Below are 24,714 nucleotides of genomic sequence, written 5' to 3' on the forward strand. Positions count from 1 at the left end.
GTTAGGAGTGTGCTTTTGACCCCCAGATTCACCTCGTATCTGTTACAGTTTTTAAAAACTCTGATATGGGGACATGCAGATCTAAAAATGGCTATAACTATTCTCCTTTTGGCCAAAGTGGGTGAAATTTGAAGGCACAGGAGCCTCTTCAGAGTGGATTAAACCTGCCAAAATGCTAGCAAATACATCCAGGGGCAAGTAAAAGGGAGATACTTTCTTGCTTTAGTTACTTTACAGTGGTACCTCAGGTTACATACGCTTCAGGTTACAGACTCCGCTAACCGAGAAATAGTACCTCGGGTTGAGAACTTTGCTTCAGGATGAGAACAGAAATTGTGCTCCAGCGGTGCAGCGGCAGCAGGAGGCCCCATTAGGTAAAGTGGTGCTTCAGGTTAAGAACAGTTTCAGGTTAAGAACGGACCTCCGGAACGAATTAAGTACTTAACCTGAGGTACCACTGTACTTTCTTCCCTCCATAATCCTTTATGAGAAGGTGAGGTGGTTCTTTCTTACCTTAGTTTACCTTAGAATAATTAAGAGCTGGTTGACTGCTAGGTATTCTTTGCAGGGTCACATTCGCCTTTCCAGCTCACATTGGCCTGTCTGTGTCCTCCTTACTAAGTGAGGCTGTCCAAAATGTTGCCTGTAGACTTCTGAAGAGCCCTGGGATAAAAAAAAAATGGGTGTGTTTGCTTCGATAAAACACAGCAGGATCTTTTAAAATAAAACCCCCCTCAAATACCTGAAATAATAATAATAATAATAATAATAATAATAATAATAATACTTATTATATTTGTATCTCCTTTCTTGTCATTTGGTTTGGGTTCCATCTTCTGGAGGAGCAGAAAAGAAGCTTTCTCCATGTGACAGCTCTTCAGATATTTGAAGATGGCTCTCCAATCACCTCTCAGTCTTCTCTTCTTCAGGCTAAATATTTTTCTGACCTTGGCAGGGCTCTGTGCAACCTTTCTCAGGGCAGAGGGATGCATCTGTGCTAGGAGTGGCAGTAAGGGGGTGGGCTGCCCCAGCCTGCTGCCTCTCCTCTCTCTCTTACCCACCCATCAGTAATTGTTCCATTTATAGAGAGATGTCAGTTGGGAGAAGGTCATTAGAGTAATTATTCATGATTGTCATGGAGGAGAGTGAAAGGAGGAGGAGAAACAGAAGACACCCAAGGGAGTTTTAATTATGACCTGCCAAAGGGTCGTCATCCTTTTAAAGGAAGAGGCTTTCATCTAAGGTGAGCCCCCGCCCCCTCTGGTGGAAATCGTCCCCCTCCTCCTCCATTTGTCTCTGAAGACGACACTCAGAAATAAATGCGTAGGAAGTAAAATATACTCAGAGTCGAGAGTGGATTCCATGCTCTTTATTCAGCTCATAGTGGTGAGGAGGCATGAAAGTTCCCCCAAAGTATCTGCTTTATATACATTATTTACACAATGGGCTGCCTGTGATTGGCTAATTCCGGGATTCTCCTGTAGGCCAATCAGATTGTGGATTCGCTTCCACCTGGAGCTGGATTGGGTGGCTCCTGCGGACCAATCATACTGCTGCATTGTTCTAGGACCAATCAGACTGCTGCATTCTGAATCCTATTGTTCTAGGACCAATCAGTCTGCTGCATTTTGGATCCTATTGTTCTAGGACCAATCAGACTGCTGCAGTTTGGATCCTATTCAACTTGGTACATAACAGGAAGCCTAGCAATGGCAGTGGTGGTGATCACATGCAAGCAGGAACACAGGAAGTTTGGTTGTATTGAGTCAGAGCATTAGTCCACCCAGCTCATCTGTCCCAACCTCGTGCAATGCAGGAATCACAGCTAAAGAATCGATGACAGGATGCCATCCTCTCCTTAGAGACCAAGGATGGAGAGTCCACAATCTCCTGAGGGAGACGGTTCCAGTGCGGAACAGCTCTTACTGTCAGAAAGTTCTTCCTGATGCTGAGTCGGAATCTCCTTCCTTGTAAACTGAATCCATGGGTTCGAGTCCTCCCCTTCAGAGCAGGAGAAAACTAGCTTGCTTCATCTTCCATATGACAGCCCTTTAGATATTTGAAGATGGCTCTCATATCTCCTCTCAGTCTCCTCTTTTCCAGGCTAAACACACCCAGCTCCTCCAACCATTGCTCATTGTGGGAGTGTTCAGGGATGCAGGAGAGGGTATATTGTTTGATTATAGCCTTTCCAACTTGTGTTAACAAGTTCACAATTTAGCAGAGTAACATTCCCCCTTTTAAACTCGCAGCAGATGCATTTGCTCAGGCTCGCTAAAGCCTCTGTAATAACTGTTCTGGTATTTCCCCCTTAGGTAAAGGTAAAGGTACCCCTGCCCGTACGGGCCAGTCGTGTCCGACTCTAGGGTTGTGCGCCCATCTCACTCTAGAGGCCGGGAGCCAGCGCTGTCCGGAGACACTGCCGGGTCACGTGGCCAGCGTGACGAAGCTGCTCTGGCGAGCCAGCACCAGCGCAGCACACGGAAACGCCGTTTACCTTCCCGCTAGAAAGCGGTACCTATTTATCTACTTGCACTTAGGGGTGCTTTCGAACTGGTAGGTGGGCAGGAGCTGGGACCGAACGACGGGAGCTCACCCCGCTGCGGGGATTCGAACCGCCGACCATGCGATCGGCAAGCCCTAGGCACTGAGGTTTTACCCACAGCACCACCCGCGTCCCCTTATTTCCCCCTTATTTCCTCATAAAAGATAAGACACGACACAGTCTTCTATAAAAGTATAAAAAGGTTTACTCACACATCATTCTGTTCACAATCAGATCCCAGAAGGCAGGCTTAGCTTAGAAAAGTAACATACACCTGGAAACTATCTCATAAGGAGATAGTTCCTTTTTCCTCTCTTGGCTGGAGGCCAAGAGAGCATCTTTGGCTAAGCAGATGTTGCTTCTTCGATGCATGTAGTCACAGAGAGAGAGAGAGATCTGTCCTGCCCTGTGCTTTTGTCCTTACCTGCACAGGTGAGGCCACTCCCACCTCTAGTCCCATGCAGAGGAAGTCTGTCCCAGCCCAGAAGGAAACAGGAAGTTTTCTTGCTGGGTGGACAGACATTCCTCCCCATGTGCAAACATGTTCACTCTAGGAAGGTTGTACTTGACTGCTCTTGTGTTTCACATCCCTCACTCATAAGGCTTGGTTTCCAGACCCTTGCTCATCTTGGTTGCCCTCCTCTGTACGTCTTCCAGTGAGGAGTCTTTCTGGCCCTACCTGGGGTCAGCTGCCTGCAAGCAGATACTCTACCACTGAGCTACAGACCTTCGGCCTGTCTGGAGAAGACAACTTGCATGTGTTGTAGATGTAAGAATATTTATCAACGGCCAACTCATAAAAAAGTCCGCTTGCAGCAAATCAAGTAAACATAATAAGTGCATTTGCTGGAGGCAAAAGTCAGAGGGCCTGGCTGAGTCCTGCCTGTCTTCCTAAGGCCTCATCCAGATACCATTTTTATTGCATGCATTCATGGCAATTTGCGCCCATGGTGGGATCTAGGCAGTTACGCAGGGGATCCCACTCTCAAGACTGTTTTGGCTTGTTAAGGAAAAAATTCCGGGGTGAGAGACTACTCAAGAGCCTAGCTGGTCGGGGTGCAAGTCCCCTGCGGATCCATGCACTCAGTAAAAGAAGGAAGGTCCAGCCAAGTAATCTGGAGCAAAACAGCGGTCAGTAGACCATGATCTTTATTGTTGCATAACAGGTCCCCCCAGGAGTAAGAACCCCCCGAGCATGGGGTAACCTCCTCTTTTAAAACTTCCCTCTTTTCCCCAGAATACACTTTGAGCAGCATCACTGATACATCATCACTACATCACTGGCATGTCACAAATGGGGAGGGGTCTACAAGGGTTACACAAGTCCAACATGAGGTCACTTTATCAGACCCCTTTCCCAACACCTCTTAAGTCCCCACCACCAAAAGAACAATAAACTCTTTCCATCTCCTTGCCCTCAGGACTTGTCTGGAGATGGGCTTTCAGAACACTGGACTTGCTCAACTGCCTCTGGGGATGTCTAGTGTTGACCCCCGGTCGTTCCCTGGGTGGGGGGCCGTGTCTGTGCTCTCACACTTGCGGAATTTTGGCGGGATGTCCTGTTTCTGCTTCTTGGTTCATGGAGAGAGGTGGAGCCCAAATTCACCTTTCTGCAAGGGTTAAAATGGCACTGGAATGAGGAGAGTTGGTTAAAGTATGGATTTTCTACGAATTTATAAAGCTAGGTACTGTATCTTCCCTGAGCTGTCAAGTCGAAAGGATACACAGAGGCATAATATCTGTAACATTGTAACAACTTTAAAGATGTGTCTACCCGCCCCCGCCCCCCAGTCATTTCCGTAACAGGCTGCAAGGGTTTTGGGACTGGGCATCTTGCTTCATTCTCAGTTGATTCTGTTGCTACCTGCTGAAATCCTGTAACTTTTCATATCACAAAGGTTTGGGGTGGAGATGGCAGGAGTGTGGTGACCGTTCAAAGCAGCTGGCCTTCGGGATGGAATTGGAGGGGGAGATCAGAAACAAACAAGAAAGCTGGGATGATGTGGCTGTTTCTTCCAGGTTAGGATTTCTGGGCTAGGAAAGGGGTGATGGTGTTCCAGCTTGTATTTTTCTCTGCTGGTTATTGGGTTGAAATACACTTTTGTGTCTTCTTACCATGCTCTCAAGGTTGTTATTGCACTTGGTCGGTGTGTGTTATATACATGTACAAAATATTAATATTTATATGAAACACACACCGATTCTGTTCTGTTTTGTAAAGTATTTATTTATATGTGTTCTTCAGAGTTAGGCCACTTAGAGACCTGCATGGTGACAATCGACTAATAAGTTTAATTAATTAATAAGTTGCTTGCTTACTTAATTGATCAACAATAACAACTCTGGGGGAGCGTCGGGCAGCAACTAGTAAAATGGAACAATGTTTGGACGGGCCAGGATGAATCCACCGCTAACCCACTATTGTTGCATCCGTGACACATTGCAGAATCATTGCACCATGGAATTGTGGCCTTGGAAGGGACCTGCTAAAAGTCACCCAGCCCACTGCAATACAGGAATAAAACACCCACAAAAAGACAGGAGTTTGAAGGGGCCCCGAAATCCCTGATTTCAGAACAGCTGGGAACAAAATGGGAAAACCAACCAGGAAATATTCCTGGAGAAAGAGTTCTCTTTGGTGTGAAATTTATTGTGTGGCATTTAATGGACCATCAACTGCGGGAACAGTCTGTTTAAGGCAAAGGGTCTTCTGGATGATCTGTTTATTGAACATTCGCCCTGATTCATAATCATTTGCAGATAGAGAAGACAGTGTTGGCTATTTAATGAGCACCCATTCTGATTTGTTTGTGGAGGAGTTAGATTAGATGGCGTCAAAGCAACCCTTATCCCACACTTTCCAGTACATTTCATATCACAAAATAGTCTGGGATTTTTTTTTGGGGGGGAGATGAGAAGCAGGTTCAGTTGTGTTACACTTTCCAATCAACTGTACCTGTGCAACCTGAATTTGCTGACATGTGATTGTGACAGCTTGGCAATGCCCTCAGGGATGCTTTAGGCAAGCTTTGTTAACCCCGAACCCCAAAGTTTGGGATCCCCTCCCAAACTTTGGTACCAGTTTGGAGGGGATCCTAAATTTTGGGATTCGTAGTTAATGAAGCTTTCGGCAGCCGCCCCCAACCTGCCATCTTCCAGTTCTTTTGGACTATTGCTCTCATCAGCCAGCAGATGCCAATTACCCAAACCAGCAGCTTCAAGTTACAAGAAAGGAAATTGTGTCTTACGTTAGGGAGAACGTTCTGATGGTAAGATCCACTTGGTAGTGGAACAAACTCCCTCAGAAGGTGGCAAGTTTTGTTGTTGTTTAGTCATTTAGTCGTGTCCGCCCCTTCGTGACCCCCTGGACCAGAGTACGCCAGGCACTCCTGTCTTCCGCTGCCTCCCGCAGTTTGGTCAAACTCATGCTGGTAGCTTCGAGAACACTGTCCCACCATCTCGTCCTCTGTCGTCCCCTTCTCCTTGCGCCCTCCATCTTTCCCAATATCAGGGTCTTTTCCAGGGAGTCTTCTCTTCTCATGAGGTGGCCAAAGTCTTGGAGCCTCAGCTTCAGGATCTGTCCTTCCAGTGAGCATTCAGGGCTGATTTCCTTCAGAATGGATCGGTTTGATCTTCTTGCAGTCCATGGGACTCTCAAGAGTCTCCTCCAGCACCAGAATCCAAAAGCATCAATTCTTCGGCAATCAGCCTTCTTTATGGTTCAGCTCTCACTTCCATACATCACCACTGGGAAAACCATGGCTTTTACTATACGGACCTTTGTTTGCAAGATATCCACCCTTTTTTAAAAACCCAAGTCTTTTGCTGTGATTCCCTGCATTGCAGGGGTTGTGCTAGATGACATTTGGGGTTCCCTGCCAACTATACTATTGTATGATTTCATAGTCCAAAAATATCTGGAGTGCCCTCGGTTGGAGAAGGCTGAGGCAGGAGGAAGTTTTTGGAATGACTTCAGCGGAAAATTGCGTAACGGGAGACTATCTGTCCTGATATTTTCTGATAGGGCATTTATAAATATACACACAAAATACAGCTTGGCAGTTGCAATTAATATGGCCTGCTTTGGGGGATATATGCAACTTCATTTCAGCATCTACTCTGCTGTGTGCTGATTGGGGCTCACGGAGTCGCCTTTAGAAATCCTTTGCTGCCACCTGGTGGTTCTGCGCAGGTCTGAGCAAGAAGTCACCATTCACCGTGAAAAGCCGCCTCCTCTGTCAGGTGTAGTTCGTTGGCAAGCAGAAGCACTTTGTTCATGCGCAGGAACAGTCAGCAAACTCATTAGCCAAGCAGCAAAATGATAAGTAATTCAACAAAAAGAAAAAATAATTAGTTTAACTCTTATTTGTTGAGAATTAAAAGTCTTAAAATTCCAAGGGAGTTTTATTCGCTTCTCTTGGGTTCCATATTTCATGGAGTCAAAGAATTGTAGGGTGGGATGGACTATATGGGATTGGCAGAAATGAATGGCAGAATCCGAGACCAGGGAGAAGAGTCGGTGGAAGAAGATTGGAAGAAATTTAAAGACTATCTACAGAAATATTGTAAAATTAATGAATGTTAGAATGATGTTGGATAGAAATTAAGTGGTTTCCAGCTGTAATGCTTTAAGAGAATATGAAAAAAGGGTTATAAATAGGTAAAAACATAATGGTAAGGATTTGCCGAACCAACAATTTGAGGTGGAATACAAAAAAGGGAGGTATGAGGAGGTCTGGGAAACAAGCTAAAGGAAAATAAGCAATGGAAAATTTGTGTGTTTTTAATTATTTTTATTTTGTATTTTTGTTATTTTTTTATTTTGTTGTAATACTTTAAAAAATCTTAATAAATATCTTATATATATAAAAAAAGAATTGTAGGGTGGGAAGGGACCACCAAGGGGTATCTAGTCCAACCCCCCCCCCAACATTGCAGGAATCACAGCTACAGAACACCTGACAGTGAGCCAGATTGCACAGGTTTATTCTGTTCATTTGTTCACTTAAGATTATTTAAGAGACCACCTTTCATACCTCTCAGGGACGGTCACTGCACAATGGGGGGGCCACTGCGAACAAGGTTCCCCATCATGTATCTTGTCTAGAGGCAGGCCAACCAGAAGGGCTGATGACAAGAGAAGAACAGAAGAAGGGCCTGCTGGATCTTTTATTTAACAACAACAAAAACAACAACAACAACAACAACAACAACAACAACAACAACAACAACAACAACAACATATTATTTATACCCTGCCCATCTGGCTGGGTTTCTCCAGCCACTCTGAGCAGCTTCCAACAGGAGATTAAAAATACATTAAAACATCAATCATTAAAAAAAACTTCCCTAAACAGGGCTGCCTTCAGATGTCTTCTAAACGTCAGATAGTTATTTATTCCTTTGACATCTGGTGGGAGGGCGTTCCACAGGGTGGGCGCCACCACCGAGAAGGCCCTCTGCCTGGTTCCCTGTAACTTGGCTTCTTGCAGCGAGGGAAGCGCCAGAAGGCCCTCAGCACTGGACCTCAGTGTCCGGGCAGAACGATGGGGATGGAGACGCTCCTTCAGGTCTACTGGGCCAAGGCCATTTAGGGCTTTAAAGGTCAGCACTTTGAATTGTGCTCAGAAACATACTGGGAGCCAGTGTAGGTCTTTCAAGACCGATGTTATGTCGTCTCGGCAGCCACTCCCAGTCACCAGTCTGGCTGCCGCATTCTGGATTAGTTGTAGTTTCTGGGTCACCTTCAAAGGTAGCCCTATGTAGAGCGCATTGCAGTAGTCCAAGCGAGAGATAACTAGAGCATGCACCACTCTGGCGAGACAGTCTGTGGGCAGGAAGGGTCTCATCCTGCGTACCAGATGTAGCTGGTAGACAGCTGCCCTGGACACAGAATTGACCTGTGCCTCCATGGACAGCTGTGAGTCCAAAATGACTTCCAGGCCGCACACCAGGTCCTTCAGGGGCACAGTTGCCCCATTCAGGTCCAGGGAGTCCCCCACACCCGTCTGCCCCCGTTCCCCAAAAGGAGTACTTCTGTCTTGCCAGGATTTAACCTCAGTCTGTTAGCTGCCATCCATCCTCCAACCAATTCTTATTCTTATTCTATTTCATGATTTTTTATGCCACTTGATTGTTTAAAAAAAGCACCTCAAAGTGGTTTATTTATTTATTTTTGAAATTTTGCCCCCCCCCAAATGCACCTAGAACAGCAGCCCCTCTGCCCCCCCCCCCAATGCTACACCACTGAGGCAGCAGAGGGAACATGAAACAAAATTAAGAGTAAAATTCAGGGACCAGATGCACAAACGCCATGTCTCTTTAAGTGACTTAGGAAGTTGGGCAGCTGCAGAGAGATCTGGGCGACTCTCCCTGTTCTTGACAAACCTTGACTTGGGTGCATGAAAACGGAAATTACTTCAGGAAGCTCCAAGTGTGTCTGGTTTTCCTAGTGCAGCTTTTTTGAATGTTTCACTCAGCAGAACATGGGGGGAGGAAAGCTACATCTCTCACTGGTGCAGGATTCTTAAATACGCCTCTTACTGCTGAAAATTACCGACAGAGCCCTGAGAGTTTGAATCGGTGGATCCGAAACTTGTTGAGGGCACTTCCTCCTTGGTTCCACAAAAAGCAAATAAATCAAAAAGCCAGATTCAGAACAGCAGTTTGCACAGACCACTCAGGAAGATAATAATGTGATAGCATTAAAAAAACAGTAACAGTTACTTGCACCCTTTCGTCAAAATCCGATTAAAACTGCTGGGTTTAATCGATGAAGTTGATCCAACAATACCAGCTTATCAAGATCTGAGAGTCATTTGAACCTTCAGACAGTGGCGTAGCGTGGGGGGTGCAGGGGGGGCCGGCCGCACCAGGCGCAACATCTGGGGGTTAGGGCAAATCCACGGGTTAGGGGGCGCAAATTACTTGCCTTGCCCCGGGTGCTGACAACCCACGCTACACCACTGCCTTCAGAGCCCCCTGCCCCCCACCTCTTAGTGCCCCCAGGTAACCCCACACACCCCAGCGGGCACCATTGGGGGACCACTGGTTTAGACATACAAAGGAGCAAAGGAGAAAACCTGAGGAGCATTTTCTCACTCCCTTCAAATGGATGGGGGCTGTTTCTTTTTAATGTTTGGTGTTTTGCTGTGCTTAATGTTTTAATTTGTTGGAAGCTGCCCAGAGTGGATGGGGCAACCCAGTCAGATGGGTGGCATATAAATTATTATTGTTGTTGTTGTTTAGTCGTGTCCGCCTCTTCGTGACCCCCTGGACCAGAGCACGCCAGGCCCTCCTGTCTTCCACTGCCTCCCGCAGTTTGGTCAGACTCATGTTTGTAGCTTCGAGAACACTGTCCAACCATTTTGTCCTCTGTCGTCCCCTTCTCCTTGTGTCCTCCATCTTTCCCAACATCGGGGTCTTTTCCAGGGAGTCTTCTCTTCTCATGAGGTGGCCAAAGTCTTGGAGCCTCAGCTTCAGGATTTGTCCTTCCAGTGAGCACTCAGGGCTGATTTCCTTAAGAATGGAGAGGTTTGATCTTCTTGCAGTCCATGGGACTCTCAAGAGTCTCCTCCAGCACCAGAATTCAAAAGCATCCATTCTTCTGCGATCAGCCTTCTTTATGGTCCAGCTCTCACTTCCATACATCACTACTGGGAAAACCATAGCTTTAACTATACAGACCTTTGTTGGCAAGGTGATGTCTCTGCTTTTTAAGATGCTGTCTAGGTTTGTCATTGCTTTTCTCCCAAGAAGCAGGTGTCTTTTAATTTCGTGGCTGCTGTCACCATCTGCAGTCATTTCACGTCTGAGTCAAGATCCCCAGACACTCTAAGCCAACACTCTAACCACTACACCACACTCCTCCACTTCCTCTCCTTGCTTAGATAGACGCTCATTCGAATTTGCATTTCAAAAAATGCAAGATGCGCACCATAGAGAATGCCTGCTGTGGTTCTTGAGCGAACAGCCGAGATGACCCGAGCTCAGCTGTGAACTCCCTGCGTGGTCCTAAGCAAGACAAGTCCTTGTTCTGACCAAGAGGCTCTCCAGAATTTCAGACTGGAGCGTGGGCTTCTCCAGAGGTGGCGAGGGAGAGCAGTTGCCTCTCCTTGGATGAATCAAAACAAAACAGCTTTTGTTTTGAAAGGAGAGTAATTCTAGCATTTGTTGAACTTGAGATTTGCAGGCAAAATATGTCATTTCCGTAGGCTCAGAAACCTGTTTGTTTTTTAGCGTCTTGCAAGCCACATAGATTTGTGCCTGTGCAACAATTGCAGTGCATGCGGCTGGATCTCCAGGGCTCTCAAAATGCCAAGGCTGAGTCCCTCTTGATAAGCGATCATCTTTGCTGGGAGCCTTTTATACGTCTGGGGATAAACCTCTTATGCGATCAAGGCTACAGATGCCTTCCTTCCCTCAATCCACTTTAGTGAGTTAAGGAGAGGGGGAGGCAACGGCTTGGCTCTGCGCCCTCTCCTGCCCTCTGCTTTGCGCTGGGACTGTGCACCAGGCCTGGAAGGAACTGGTCCTCCTTGTGAGTAGGGCTGGGAAGGAGGTTGCAGTGCATGCCAGAAATGAGTGTGGAAACAGGCCTAGAAGTTAGATTTATGAAGGATCTGAGAAAGTTGTCTGGAAAGGGAAACCATACTTGACCCATGAGGCTCAGATGCAATGATACCAGCTCAGTCAACATCTGCAAGAGCATCGTGGGTCATTTGACAATGGTGAGAAACTGAGTCTTTAGTGTCATCATCCTGGTCCTGTGGAACTCTCTGACACTGGAGATTCAGTGGGAACCTTCTGTGCCAAACTTTTAAATGCCTGCCTGTGCCAGCAATTAGGAATAAATCTTTTCACAATGGAAGGTAACTACTGGCTGGTGAGCTTGATGTCAATACCAGGAAAGGTCCCAGAACAGATAACTCAGCAGTCTGCGAACACTTAGAAAAAGATGCTGCGATTACTAAAGACCCCAGTATGAGTTTCTCAAAAAAAAGTCCAGCTCTGAGGGCCTTCTGGCAGTTCCCTCGCTGCGAGAAGCCAAGTTACAGGGAAGCAGGCAGAGGGCCTTCTCGGTGGTGGCACCCGCCCTGTGGAACGCCCTCCCATCAGATGTCAAAGAGAACAACAACTACCAGACTTTTAGAAGACATCTGAAGGCAGCCCTGTTTAAGGAAGCTTTTAATGTTTAATAGACTATTGTATTTTAATATTCTGTTGGAAGCTGCCCAGAGTGGCTGGGGAAACCCAGCCAGATGGGCGGGGTACAAATAAATTATTATTATTATTATTATTATTATTATTATTATTATTATTATTATGTCATGCCAGATGAATCTCATTTCTTTTTCTCTATTTTTGGTAGTGTTACAAGCTTGGTGGCTCAGGAGAATGCAGTGGACATAACGTATCTTGATTTCAGTAGGGCTTTGGGCAATGTTGCCCGTGATATTCTTGTGAGGGAGCTGGTAAATTGTAGGCTGGGCGAGGTAACTGTTGGGTGGATTTGTAGCTGGTTGACTGACCGAACCCAAAGAGTGCTCATTACTGGTTCCTTGTCATCCCCTGTGAAATAGTGACAAGTGGGTGCCGCAGGGTTCTGTCCTGGGCCCATTGTTGTTCAATGTCTTTATAAATGACTTGGGTGAAGGAATTGAGGGGATGCAGATGACAGAAAACTGGAAGAGGTATCTAATGCCACAAAATACAGAACTGGGATTCAGATTGGAGAACTGGGTCCTTAGGAGGGACGGTTGAAGGAGTCGGGTATGTTTAGCCTGGAGAAGAGGAGACTGTGAGGAGAAATGATAGCCGGCTTTACTATCTCAAGGATAGTAAAAGATGGAGCAAGCTAGTTTTCTGCTGTTCCAGAAGCCAGGACTCGAACCCATGGCTTCAAGTTACAAGAAGGGAGATTCCAACTGAACAAGAGTTGTTTGACAGTGAAAGCTTTCGACTTTGTCGGCAGGTGGTGGAGTCTCCTTCCTTGGAGGTTTCGAAGTAGAGGTTGGATGGCCATTTGTCATGGATGCTTTAGTTGAGATTCCTGCATTGCAGAGGGTTGGACTAGATGACCCCTGGGGAATCTGGGGAACAGATGGCATCTTGGGTAGAACTGCCTTCCTGTGTCAATCCATATGCACTTGACTAAGCAGGAATTTCAGTGCCATTTATAGCTTCCTCTCCCTCCCAATAAAGAGATCATATATTCAGTGACACAATAACAGAACCTCTTGCTGGCTATTGTTCCCTATTGAAGGAGAATTACATGAAGATGATGTACAGATGGTACACGACACCAGTGCAGTTAGGGGAAAATGTACAAAACTAGTTCAAATATATGTTGGAAGTGTAAGGAAAAGGAGGGGACATTTTATCATATGTGGTGGGATTTTAAGGTAATTTTAAAAATTTGGGAAATGATATACAACGAATTGAAGAAAACGTTCCATTTAACATTTGTTAAAAAACCTGAAGCATTTTTATTAGGCATTGTAGGGAAAGATCTGCCAAAAAAGCTGAAAAACATCTTCATGTATGCGACAACGGCCGCGAGAGTTTTAATAGCACAAGGATGGAAGACTGAAGAAACCCCAACTAAAGAATCATGGCAAGAAAAATTGATGGACTATGCAGAACTGGCAAAACTGACCTATAAGGTACGGGACAAGGATAACTGTGACTTTAAGGATGAATGGGAACCCTTTACAAAGTATCTGAAGACGCAACAAAGCGAACTGGACTCCTTGGCTGGTTTTGAATAAACATTCGCAGACTTTTTATTGATAATAATCAGCTAAATAGTTTGAGGATTTATACAACTGTGTAACATACAGAAAACAGCATTTTTAGAGAAATCAAATACTGGAACTGAGGGAAGTCGGGGGGTGGGGGGGTTCTGGGGGGGGAGGGAGGAAAAAGGGGGGGAATAAGGATGATATGTTTCTGGATAATATGTTTTGTTTTAATTTTGAATAAAAAAGTTATTAAAAAAAAGAACCTCTTGCTGGCTGACCTGCAGGATAGCAGCACGGCCTCCTTGCCCATCCGTTTGCACTCTTTCCTTGCAGGGTGCCTAGAACTAGAAAATGGGTGCTATAAAAAGGACACATCAAAAGCTTTCCATGATAAATCGCTGAATTTGTTTCCAAAAAGCTCAGGCTGGTTTTTTTCCTTCTTCTTATTTTAATCAGCAGCATCTATTTAAAATCCATAATCCAGCCCAAACATAACCTTGTCTCTGTTCTGTGCCAGGGCAACTTAATTTAATAGCTGGGAAACATGACAAGCTGCTCCCTACAACTCTTCTCTCCACCCACCTCCCCTCAGTCTCTCCGGGAATAAAAAGATTATGCAGGGCATGGAGAACAGGAAAGAGCAAAGTTTTTACCCCTCTCGTGGCAGCAGAACATGTGGACTTCCAGTGAAGCTGAATGCTGGAAGATGGAGGACAAAAGAAAGTCCTTCTTGACACAGTTCATAGTTAAACTACAGAACTCATTCATGCAGAAGGCAGTGATGGCTTTAATAATAATTTATAATAATAATTTATTATTTATACCCCGCCCATCTGGCTGGGCTTCCCCAGCCACTCTGGGTGGCTACCAACAAAAGATTAAAAATACATTAAAACGTAAGTCATTAAAAATCTCCCTAAACAGGGCTGTCTTCTAAACATCAGATAATTGTTTATTTCTTTGACATCTGATGGGAGGGTGCCACCACCAAAAAGGCCCTCTGACTGGTTCCCTGTAACTTTGCTTTTCATAGGGAGGGAACAGCCAGAAGGTCCTCGGAGCTCGACCTCAGGGTCCGGGCTGAACGATGGGGGCGGAGAGGCTCCTTCTGGGCCGAGGCCGTTGAGGGCTTTAAAGGTCAGCAGCAACACTTTGAACTGTGCTCAGAAACGTACTGGGAGCCAATGCAGGTCCTTCAAAAGAGGACTGGACAAATTCATGGAGGACGAGGGGTCTATCAATGGCTACCAACCACAATGGTTGTGTCCCACCTCCTCTGTCAGAGGCCAGCAATGCTTCTGAACGCCAATTGCTGGGAAAGGCAGGAGTGGAGAGGGCTTTTGTGTTAGGATGCTGGTTTCCCAGCCACTGTGACAACAGAATGCTGGACCAGATGGCCTGATCCTGCAGGCTCTTGTTGTGAGCAGCCTTTGCTCCTGTTTGCTGATGTTGGTATTGCTTGTTTAAAATTGGGAAGCCTGGATTTTGCACTTGCTGCAAGGACTCACTGCCAGGCCAGGGACTTGACCGCTTCTGCAGAGCACTTTTGCACATTTTTGGCATGGAGGAAATGGCAAAGGCTAGGCTTGCAGCCAAGATCTGAGCCGAATCCAGCCCTCTTTCCCAGCCCTTTCCCTTCCTGCCAGCAACACAGAGCCTTCCTTTGCCCAGGTCCCATCACAGAACCAAACCATCCTTCTCAAAAGCTGCACTGTTGGTCACTGATGCCTTTGCCACGAGCACCTATGAATGTTTGTGGACATCCCGTGACATCGCAACAGTGCACCCAATGGCAAACTGAGTCAAGGTGATTTTTCAGGGAGGCAACAGCCATTTTTAGAAATGATTTTAAGGTAGCTAGCAAGACCAGCTTAACATTAGCATGCGGTTCCAAGTGTGTGTGTGTGTGGGGGGGGGGAAACATGATTGCCTGGGTGTGGGGAGGGTGAAATATTTTAACTCTTGATACCTGCTGAGAAATCATCCTTACTCTGGGAGTTTTCAGCAGGTGGAAGCCCATGGGAGGGGAATTATTTGTAGGGCTAAATATTTTTCATGAATAAATACCTTCCAGACACCATTGTTATATATATGTTACAAAAGGTGGAAATTCCACCCTAAGCCCTGTATCTGCTTCAAAAGTTCCAGACCTGGAGTGGAGGAGCAAGGATACCTGCAGACCAGAGAATATGTTGAGTCCAGTGTTTCCCAGACTTTTGGGGGCCAACTCCCCCTTGGTTCCATAAACTCACCCCCAGAGCTCCCTAACATATAAAAAGCATTGTTCAAAATAGTGGTTTGCACAGCCCGCTAAGGAAGATAATAACACAATAATATTCAAAATAGGGACAATTAATTGCTCATTTATCCAAAATCCAATTCACAGAATTATAGAGCTGCCATGGGTAGGCAACCTGAGGCCCAGGGGCCGGATGCGGCCCAATTGCCTTCTCAGTCTGGTCTGCGGACAGTCAGGGAATCAGCGTGTTTTTACATGAGTAGAACGCACGCTTTGATTTAAAATGCATCTCTGGGTTATTTGTGGGGCATAGGAAATTCGTTCATTCCCCCCCCCCAAAAAAAATATAGTCTGGCCCTCCAAAAGGTCTGAGGGACAGTGGACCGGCCCCCTGCTGAAAAAGTTTGCTGACCCTGCCTAGTCCAACCCCCTGAGATGCAAGAATAAGACTATTTAGTTTAATTAATTCAACCAAGTGGATGCACTTGACCCAGTCCCATTGGCTTTTCAAACTCTGATACAGTGGTACCTCGGGTTACATACGCTTCAGGTTACAGACACTTCAGGTTACAGACTCTGTTAACCCAGAAATATTACCTCGGGTTAAGAACTTTGCTTCAGGATGAGAACAGAAATCATGCAGCGGCGGAACGGTGGCAGCAGGAGGCCCCATTAGCTAAAGTGGTGCTTCAGGTTAAGAACAGTTTCAGGTTAAGAATGGACCTCCGGAACGAATTAAGTACTTAACCTGAAGTACCACTGTAGTCAATTATACCTTCAAGACTTCCACCTTATCTCTTAGCACCCCCAAGTAATACCACTGAACTCTGGAAGTCACAGAATTGTAGAGTTAGAAGGGATCTCAAGGGTCATCTAGCTCAACCCCCTGCAATGCAATGAGAAACTGAAGCATCCATGTCAGATGGCCACCCAACCTCTGCTTGAAGACCTCCAAGGAAGGAGAGTCCACCACCTCCTGACAAAGTCCATTCCACTGACAAACAGCTCTTACTGTCAGAAAGTTCTTATTAATGGGACTTCCGGTCAGCGCCAGCAACTGTAATGGCGGATTTCCTCCGATCTCCGGAGGAAATCTGCTTCGTGGAGCCAGGGTTCTACCGCTACGGCGAAGCGGGGGCCCGAAAAAAATCACAGGCGGGGAAGCCTGTGAACTGAAGGCTCGGCGGGCTCCATTTGCGTCCCCCCCCCGCTGCAAAGGAGCATTTTTAAAGGCTCCGGAACATACCGGGGGTGAGCGGCGCGGAGCTGAGAGCTGTCTACCCGTCTCCGCGAAGCGAAGCCGCATGCCATGGTTGGAGAGCGCTGACTTCTTCCTTTGAAATTTGGACTAAAAGTAACAACCCGTGAGTATTACGGAAATTGGATATTAAAAATCCCCTTTTTTTGATTCGGCACGAGCGGGGAAGGCGCAAAGAGGAAGTCCGTCTCCCCCTCTTGTAAACATTTTAAAGCAAGGACTAGATAACTAAGGTTGAAAAGAACATCTTCTTCGTGAGAAGTCAAAAGTAACTAATTTCACGTTTTGGCAGTATAAGTGAATGTGCTGGAGGATAAGAGTTAATTCTGAAAGTGGATTGTTACCCCTCCCCCAGGACCCGGGAGCGATCCGCGAGGGAGCCTGTTGGAGAGATTTAAAAGACTTTGACAGCTGTCAAACTAGCTGTCAAAGCTGAGAGGGGGAAAAAAAGAGAGAGAACTTTGTTTCTATTGCCTCGGCTGGTCATTTTTGTTACATTTAGGTAACAAATTGTCGAAAATCAAGGAAAATAAAGGACTTTTGGATTTACAACTGGAAGGAACACTAAGTAACCAGTACTCCCCTAGAGGGGGCTCTGGGACATTACAGAATGGCTGTAAGTGGAAAAATACAGACGGCACTTGAGAAGATCTTTCGTAGCCTGGGAAAACTTCAAGAACAAAGCACTGTTTTGGCTAGAAATGTTACAATATTGAATGAAAAAGCAAACAAACCTGCGGAAATTGGAAGGGACTTGACTCAAGTCTCTGTACCAGAACAAAAAGACTGTGCCCTTGAACTAAAAACTCTTGCAGCTGAACAAGAAAAGGAATTTGAGAAATTTGAAGAAGCTACACATGACAATTTAGAGGGAAAGGAAGGAGGAGCTATAATGCAGCAGAGGATTAAAGAAAGAAGCAAAAAACAAGATTTGGATTACAATCATAAATATGGAGACCTGGCAGGCCAAAGGCCTGTAAAGATGGATTTAAAGGAAAAGACAAATCTGATCAAAGTGGAAGCAGGAGTCTCTGGGACATTTGGACTTAAAAGAAGTAAAAAACAAGATTTGGATTACAATTTTAAATATGGAGGCCTGGCAGGAAGAAGTATGGACCTTATGGGGACAGAGCTTCTCCGAGATTTGGCGTTTAACATAAAGGACTATCAAAAAAACCGGCAGAGAGGAAAGGAGAGAGACTTAAGGGCCTCGGATGTGAGATCACCAGGCTGATACCAGATGGATTGATGGACATTGGTTGGAGATTGAAACCGGGAAAAGCGGGGAGTGGGGTTTTGGGTATCCAAAGGCGGTACAAATATATTCTTTTTCTTTCTTTCTTGTAAATAATTTGTTTTGCTATTCTAGATTAAAATGGGGAAATCGTGAAATGGAATTGGGGTTGACTTTAGAAAAAGGTATTAAGAATAAGATTTGATGTATCAAGATTGAGATTTATGTTAAAATTGGTTAAACAAAAAGGATTTAAATATAATAAGGTAAAATTTGGGGATAGGAACTTGTTGAATTAAAAATTGAATTGGAATACAAGAAGGGGAGATGTGGGGAAGTCAAGGAAAAATGTTATTGAAAGGTATATGTTTGTTTTTGGTTTTTTTCTTTTTTTGTGTGTGTTTTGGTTTTTTTAAATTTTTTTTGAAAACTTCAATAAATATTTTATAAAAAAAAAAGAAGAAAGTTCTTATTGATGTTTAGTCGGAATCTCCTTTCTTATAATTTGAATCTGTCAGTTTGGGTCTTACCCCCCGGAGTAGGAGAAAATAAGCTGGTTCCCTCTTCCATGTGACAGCCCTTGAGATATTTGAACATAATACCTCCTCTGTCTAGTGATGTATGGAAGTGAGAGCTGGACCATAAAGAAGGCTGATCGCCGAAGAATTGATGCTTTTGAATTATGGTGCTGGAGGAGACTCTTGAGAGTCCCATAGACTACAAGAAGATCAGACCTAGCCATTCTGAAGGAAATCAGCCCTGAGTGCTCCCTGGAAGGACAGATCCTGTAGCTAAGGCTCCAAGACTTTGGCCACCTCATGAGAAGAGAAGACTCCCTGGAAAAGACCCTGATGTTGGGAAAGATTGAGGGCACAAGGAGAGGGGGCCGACAGAGGACAAGATGGTGGGACAGTGTTCTCGAAGCTACCAGCATGAGTTTGACCAAACTGTGGGAGGCAGTGGAAGACAGGAGTGCCTGGCGTGCTCTGGTCCAGGGGGTCACGAAGAGTCAGACACGACTAAACGACTAAACAACAACAACAACCACCTCCTCTGTCTCCTCTTTCCCAGACTAAAGATACCCAACTCCCTCATCCCTTGGTTTCCAGACCCTTGATCATCCTGGTTGCCCTCCTCTGCCCATGTTCCAACTTGTCAACATGCTTCTTAAATTGTGGCGCCCAGAACTGGACACAGTGTTCCAGTTGTGGTCTGACCAAGGCCAGAGTGTCTCACAAGTCCAGATTGCGGACTGTGCTTTTTGGTCCCTGGAGCAGTTTTCTCACCTGCAGGAGCAGAGGCTGCCAGTGTTTGAGGCAACAATCATTATCGTGCCCTTGGCTCCCTTGGGGTGGGAGCAGCACCTGGGCCCTGTGGGTTGGCAGATGGAAAACTCCAGAAGCTTTGCAGCATTTCTGATAATAACTGGGGACAGGCAGCATGTGCAGGCCAGCTCAAACTAGCAACAGGCAGTCATGGAAAACGGACTCCTGTTAGTGGCTGCCCCAGTCCACATCTTCTGTGCGAAATAGGGTCCTGATGGAGGTGTATTAAATGAGGCATGCGGTGCAGAACATATTTCACAATACTGGTGTGTGTGTGTGTGTGTGTGTGTGCAGTGGCGTAGCGTGGGGGGTGCAGGGGGGGGCCGGTCGCACCGGGCGCAACATCTGGGGGTTAGGGTTAGGGTGCGCAAATCCACGGGTTAGGGGGCACAAATCCATGGGTTAGGGGGCGCAAATTACTTGCCTTGCCCTGGGTGCTGACAACCCACGCTACGCCACTGTGTGTGTGTACCAGTGGTTCCTATAGGGAGCAGTGGGATTACTTAGGGGAGCACTAAGAGGCAAGGCGGCGGCAGGGGTGCGTCCCTCTGAGCGCATGGATCGCTGATTTATGACTGACCCACTCAGAGGCTTGAGTGAAACGCCTTCATCACTTCCTGTTTAAACTTTCTACTCTTGCTGCTTTCAAAGCTATTGCCTTGGTCATGACAATTGTATTTGCGGTTCTGAGTTGTCACAAAGTAGCCAGCCATTGGTAACAGCTATTGATTTTCTTATGAATTAGTCACCATACATCTGTGGTAGGTGAAGGTGAAGGTTTGTGTATGTGTGGTGAGTAGTTTTGTATATTTAATTATTTTATGCTACAAGTTTCCTTCACACTCACATTTTCATTAGGAAGGATGCATAAAAATATTTTTCATCCATCCAATATTATTTGCCATATATATATATATGCTACAAGATTAGTTCAGAGCATGCATTTATTTTTCCGTGCACCAATGAAACATACTCGTGCTTATAAAGTTACATTTTTTGGGAACCCATAGCTATAAATTGGATTTTGAATAAATGCACAATTAAATGTTACTGTTTTGAATTTTGTCATGTTATGAAACTTCTTAGTAGGTGGTGTAAACAGCTATTCTGAATAACAGTTTTATAGGGCAGGGGGCACTACAAATGATTTTACGGAACCAGGGGGGCAGTGGCCATAATTAGTTTGGGAACCACTAACCTAGACAATGAAGCATGAAGTGCATGTGGAACTCCCTACCACAGGATGCAGTAATGACTATCAACCTGAACAGCTTAATGTCAGAAAGTTCTTGCTGAAGTTTAGTCAGAATCTCCTTTCTTGTAACCTGAAGCCACTGGTTCGAGTCCTGCCCTCCAGAGCAGGAGAAAACAAACTTTCTCCCTTTTCCATGGGGCAGCCCTTCAGATATTTGAAGATGGCTCTCATATCTCCTCTCAGTCTCCTCTTTTCCAGACTGAACATCCCCATCTCCTTCAAGCATTCCTCGTAAGGCTTGGTGTCCAGACCCTTGCTCATCTTGGTCGCCCCCCTCTACACACCTTCCAGCTTGTCAACATCCTTCTTAAATTATGGTGCCCGGAACTGGACACAATAATCAGGTGTGGCCTGACCAAGGCAGAATAGAATGGCATTATTACTTCCCTTGATCTGGACGCTAGACTTCTGTGGATGCAGCCTAGAATAGCATTAGCTTTTTTTGCTGCTCACCACACTGCTGACTCATGTGAAGCTTGGGGTCCACCAAGACCCCCAGATCCTTTTCACATGTACTGCATATGATCACAACGGCCAGCTGTGGGTCAGTGAAACCTCTGGGCTTGGCCTGCTCCTGTTTCTTTCCCTTGCCTGCCCTCCAGCAAGACGGTCTGTGTTGCTATTCTGTGTGTTCCTGCATCACACCACCCAGGAGCACACCATCATTAAAGGTCTGTTGCTTCTTTGGCTAAGAGGCTATGTCTGGCAGCTTGTCTCTCACCCTTCTCTTCCTATCCCAGTTCTGGTTTAATCACAGCCCTTCCTCCTTCAGTCACACAGACCTTCTGCACAACTGCCTGCTCCTTTCTTATCGGCCGGTGTTCAGTTCTGTCTGGTTTCATTCACACGCCAGGCATTCTTTTAATTTGGATTTTGTTTATCAGTCACCTATCATCAAATACCTCAAAGCGATCTTGCAGCAAAAGGATCAAGAATCAACAACAGCTTCAAAAAAATGGAGGAATCGAGAGATATGTAGCCGCACTGGCAGCATATCTCTTCTTTCCCGTATCCAAAAATGCAAGAAGGGCTTTTACACCCACCAGAAGCTCAGCTCTGCTCTCGCTGGTCCTGGAAGGATCCTTTAAAAAAGTCCCATATGCTCAGAGACTTTGTGCCTGTTCATTGGGGGAGAGAGGAAGCCCAGAGCACTTGTTCTTTAGATGTCCCTTTTATGAAGAGGCACGTAGTGAGACCATTGATCCCCTGCTGGTGAGGCTCGCTGACCTCACGGAAAAGCAAAAATTTGTCCTTTTCCTGTGAGGCAAAGATCAGAAGACAACCCGGATGGTCACCAGATTCTGTGTACAGATCTGTAGGTGCAGACTATCCCCAGACCCAAACTAGTTCGTTAAGAAAATCCTCAAACTTGGTTCCATGGGGGACTCTCTGCGGTAGCTTATCTTAAAGTTTTAAGTGTCTATAAGCTTATCGCATTTATAAATTTTAAATTTATGGTTGTACATTGTTTTAAATGTTTGTTTTCCTTCTGGGATTGTACCCCAAGTGTGTTTTATAAGCTGGTCTCCGACCGTAATAAATTATCTATCTAACAGCTTCAAAATTCTATATATGCAGAGAATTAAAAACAATTTGATATAAAAGGATAATTTTAAAAAGGTTCAAACTGGTGCACCTGTACAACCTGTTGGAACATACAAACGTAAGAGTAGGCTACTGGATCAGGCCAATGGCCCATCTAGTCCGGCATCATCTTCTCCCAGTGGCCAAACAGGTGCCCATTATGGGAAACCTGCAATCAGGATTCGAACACAAGAGCAACTCTCTCCCTGCCTGCAGTTTCCATTCAGAAGCATTGCTGCCTTTGGACGTAGAGCAATATCCATCATGGCTAGGAGCCATCGCTAGCTCTCTCCATGTATTTGGGAGAAGAGGATGCTGGGCCAGAGGGCCCACTGGCCTGATCCGGCAGGCGCTTCTCATGGTCTTCTGTTCTTGTCCTGCCCAGTGCCTCTGCTGAATTCTCGGAAGGCCGTGAGGGCTGCGCATCCTGCCCCCTGCAAGAGTGGGGGTGGTGCTCTGGTGCTGGTCATAAGCTCCTTATCCCTCTCCCATGACCAGCTGTTGAATCCATCACACAAAAAGCAGATTAGTCTTGCAACAGGCGGCAGGAATAATGCAAATTAACCCAATATTTGCAGCTTTGCCGCTTCTGGGAAACACTTGCGCAGTTTGGACGTGCTGTTGATGGTGACAGTGACAAGCTCTTTGCACAACTAATTCTGATCGTTGTTTTCATCCCGTTAAAGAGTTTGATTACTTTTTAGCAATTGTATATGATTCTGGCTTTTTTTGGCATATTATTGGTGCTGCTTTGATTTGTGTGAGCCACCCTGCTTACCCATGTGGGGAAAAGGTGGAATATAACCAAATATAATAATCACCACAGAATTGGACTGTGCTTGATGCAAACTGTGTGTGTGTGGGGGGGTTGTCTTTGCAGAGAAGTATTGAATGGGGGTGGAAATTGAGGGAACCTCCAGGGCTGGTGCACTGAGTAGTGGCTTATGCTCAAGGTTTAACGTATCTTGGGGGAGGGCTGTAGCTCATCGGTAGACCATCCTTGCAGACATCTACAGAGAGCTGCTGCCAGCCAGTGTTGACAATACTGAACTATATACAGTGCTATTTTTCTAGTAAAGAGGTCTTGGAACGCAATGGCGCCCACAGAAGAGGTGACAGAACTGAGTTCCTGTGAGTTCTGGCTGGAAAAAAAAGTCCTGGTTGTATAAAGCAGTTTCCTAGGTTATGCTCACTAAGATTTTAGCGTGGCAGCACAGAATTTGCCTGTCCTCCACAGTGAGCATCAGACAGGCACCTGTGGACCTGATGTTTAGATGCTTGCTTAAAGCCTGCCTTTTAACTGGGGCTTCCCCTGGAAGATGGAGGGATCCAGCTATGTTGAGGCTTTCAGCTGATCTACCTGTCAACGATGTACAGTACTTTGTTCTTATTTCATGAACATAACCTTGCTGTTGTTTGCATGCTGTTCACCACCACAATATTTTATTTTCTTAATTCTTCTTCTTCTTCTTCTTCTTCTTCTTCTTCTTCTTCTTCTTCTTCTTTTGCAAAAACAAAACAAAACCCTGAAACCACAGGAAACCCTGTGTGCAGGAATTGACTGACTAGTCACTGGTGAGAGACAGGCACTTTGCCCAAAGAACCATAGAATTGGAAGGGACCCCCCAGGGCCATCTAGTCCAGCCCTCTGCAATGCAGGAATCTTTTTGCCTGACGTGGAGCTCTAACCCACGACCCTGAGACTGAGAATGTCATGCTCAGAAGGCACTCTCTCCTGTCCTCCAGTTCACATGACTGAACCTGCTGTTCTTTTCTTTTAAAGAAAGAACTCTCGGTGTGTTACCGTTTGAGGTGTTCTTGATTTTCAGGGTACCCTGCCTGATTTCAGAAATGGTTTGGTAAATTAATTCTCAAGAGTGATAAACGTGTTAAAGAAAAATGAAATCTCGCAGGGAGGGGTTTTCACTGATGTTGCAAAGGCTGGAGACTGAGGCTGGACCGGCTTTTTTTTTTTTTTTTTTTAAATAATTTTCTTTATTGATCTATTAACAAAAGTGCAAACAGCACGAAAAGAAAAAAGAACAAAAAAATCTAAACCCTAAAGCGTCACAGCCTGGAAGGACGAAAGTGCAAAGATAGAGGGCAGCTCCTAAGGGATAATAAAGTATTAACTCATACAGGGATTCACTTTACAGATAATGAAGATTTATACAAAATAGTATGAAAATTATTTTCCACCTGTCATTTCCACTACTATTGAGAATATAGGTTCCCCATAGTCTTAAAATGCGGCAGACGCTTGCATATATCGATGACACTGTGCGTCAGTCTTTGCATATGGAATAAAATCAAACCATATCTATTTAGAAAACGGTCTTTTGAGCCGGGATAGCTTTGCTGTAGACTTGTTGGGACCCAGGAGGGGCTGTAAAGAGTGAGCGGGAATCGCTTCCCAAGTTCCCTAGACTGGGGAGGGAGGAGGGAGAATGGGTGCTCCGGTACCCCCGCCCCCCCCGTTAAGGTAAGCCGGTGCAAAGGAGGACGGGGATCCAAGCTGGAATGTGTAGAAGA

At 45.6% G+C, this 24,714-nt stretch overlaps 1 protein-coding gene across 1 annotated transcript in view; it reads left to right on the forward strand.

Annotated features, from left to right (window-relative positions):
- FGF12 (fibroblast growth factor 12) overlaps window positions 1-24,714 on the forward strand; it is a 226,774-nt gene that overhangs the window by 55,374 nt on the left and 146,686 nt on the right. The window lies entirely within an intron of this gene.

The sequence above is a fragment of the Podarcis filfolensis genome, assembly GCF_964270895.1.
Source record: "Podarcis filfolensis genome assembly, chromosome: 5".
NCBI lineage: Eukaryota > Metazoa > Chordata > Lepidosauria > Squamata > Lacertidae > Podarcis > Podarcis filfolensis.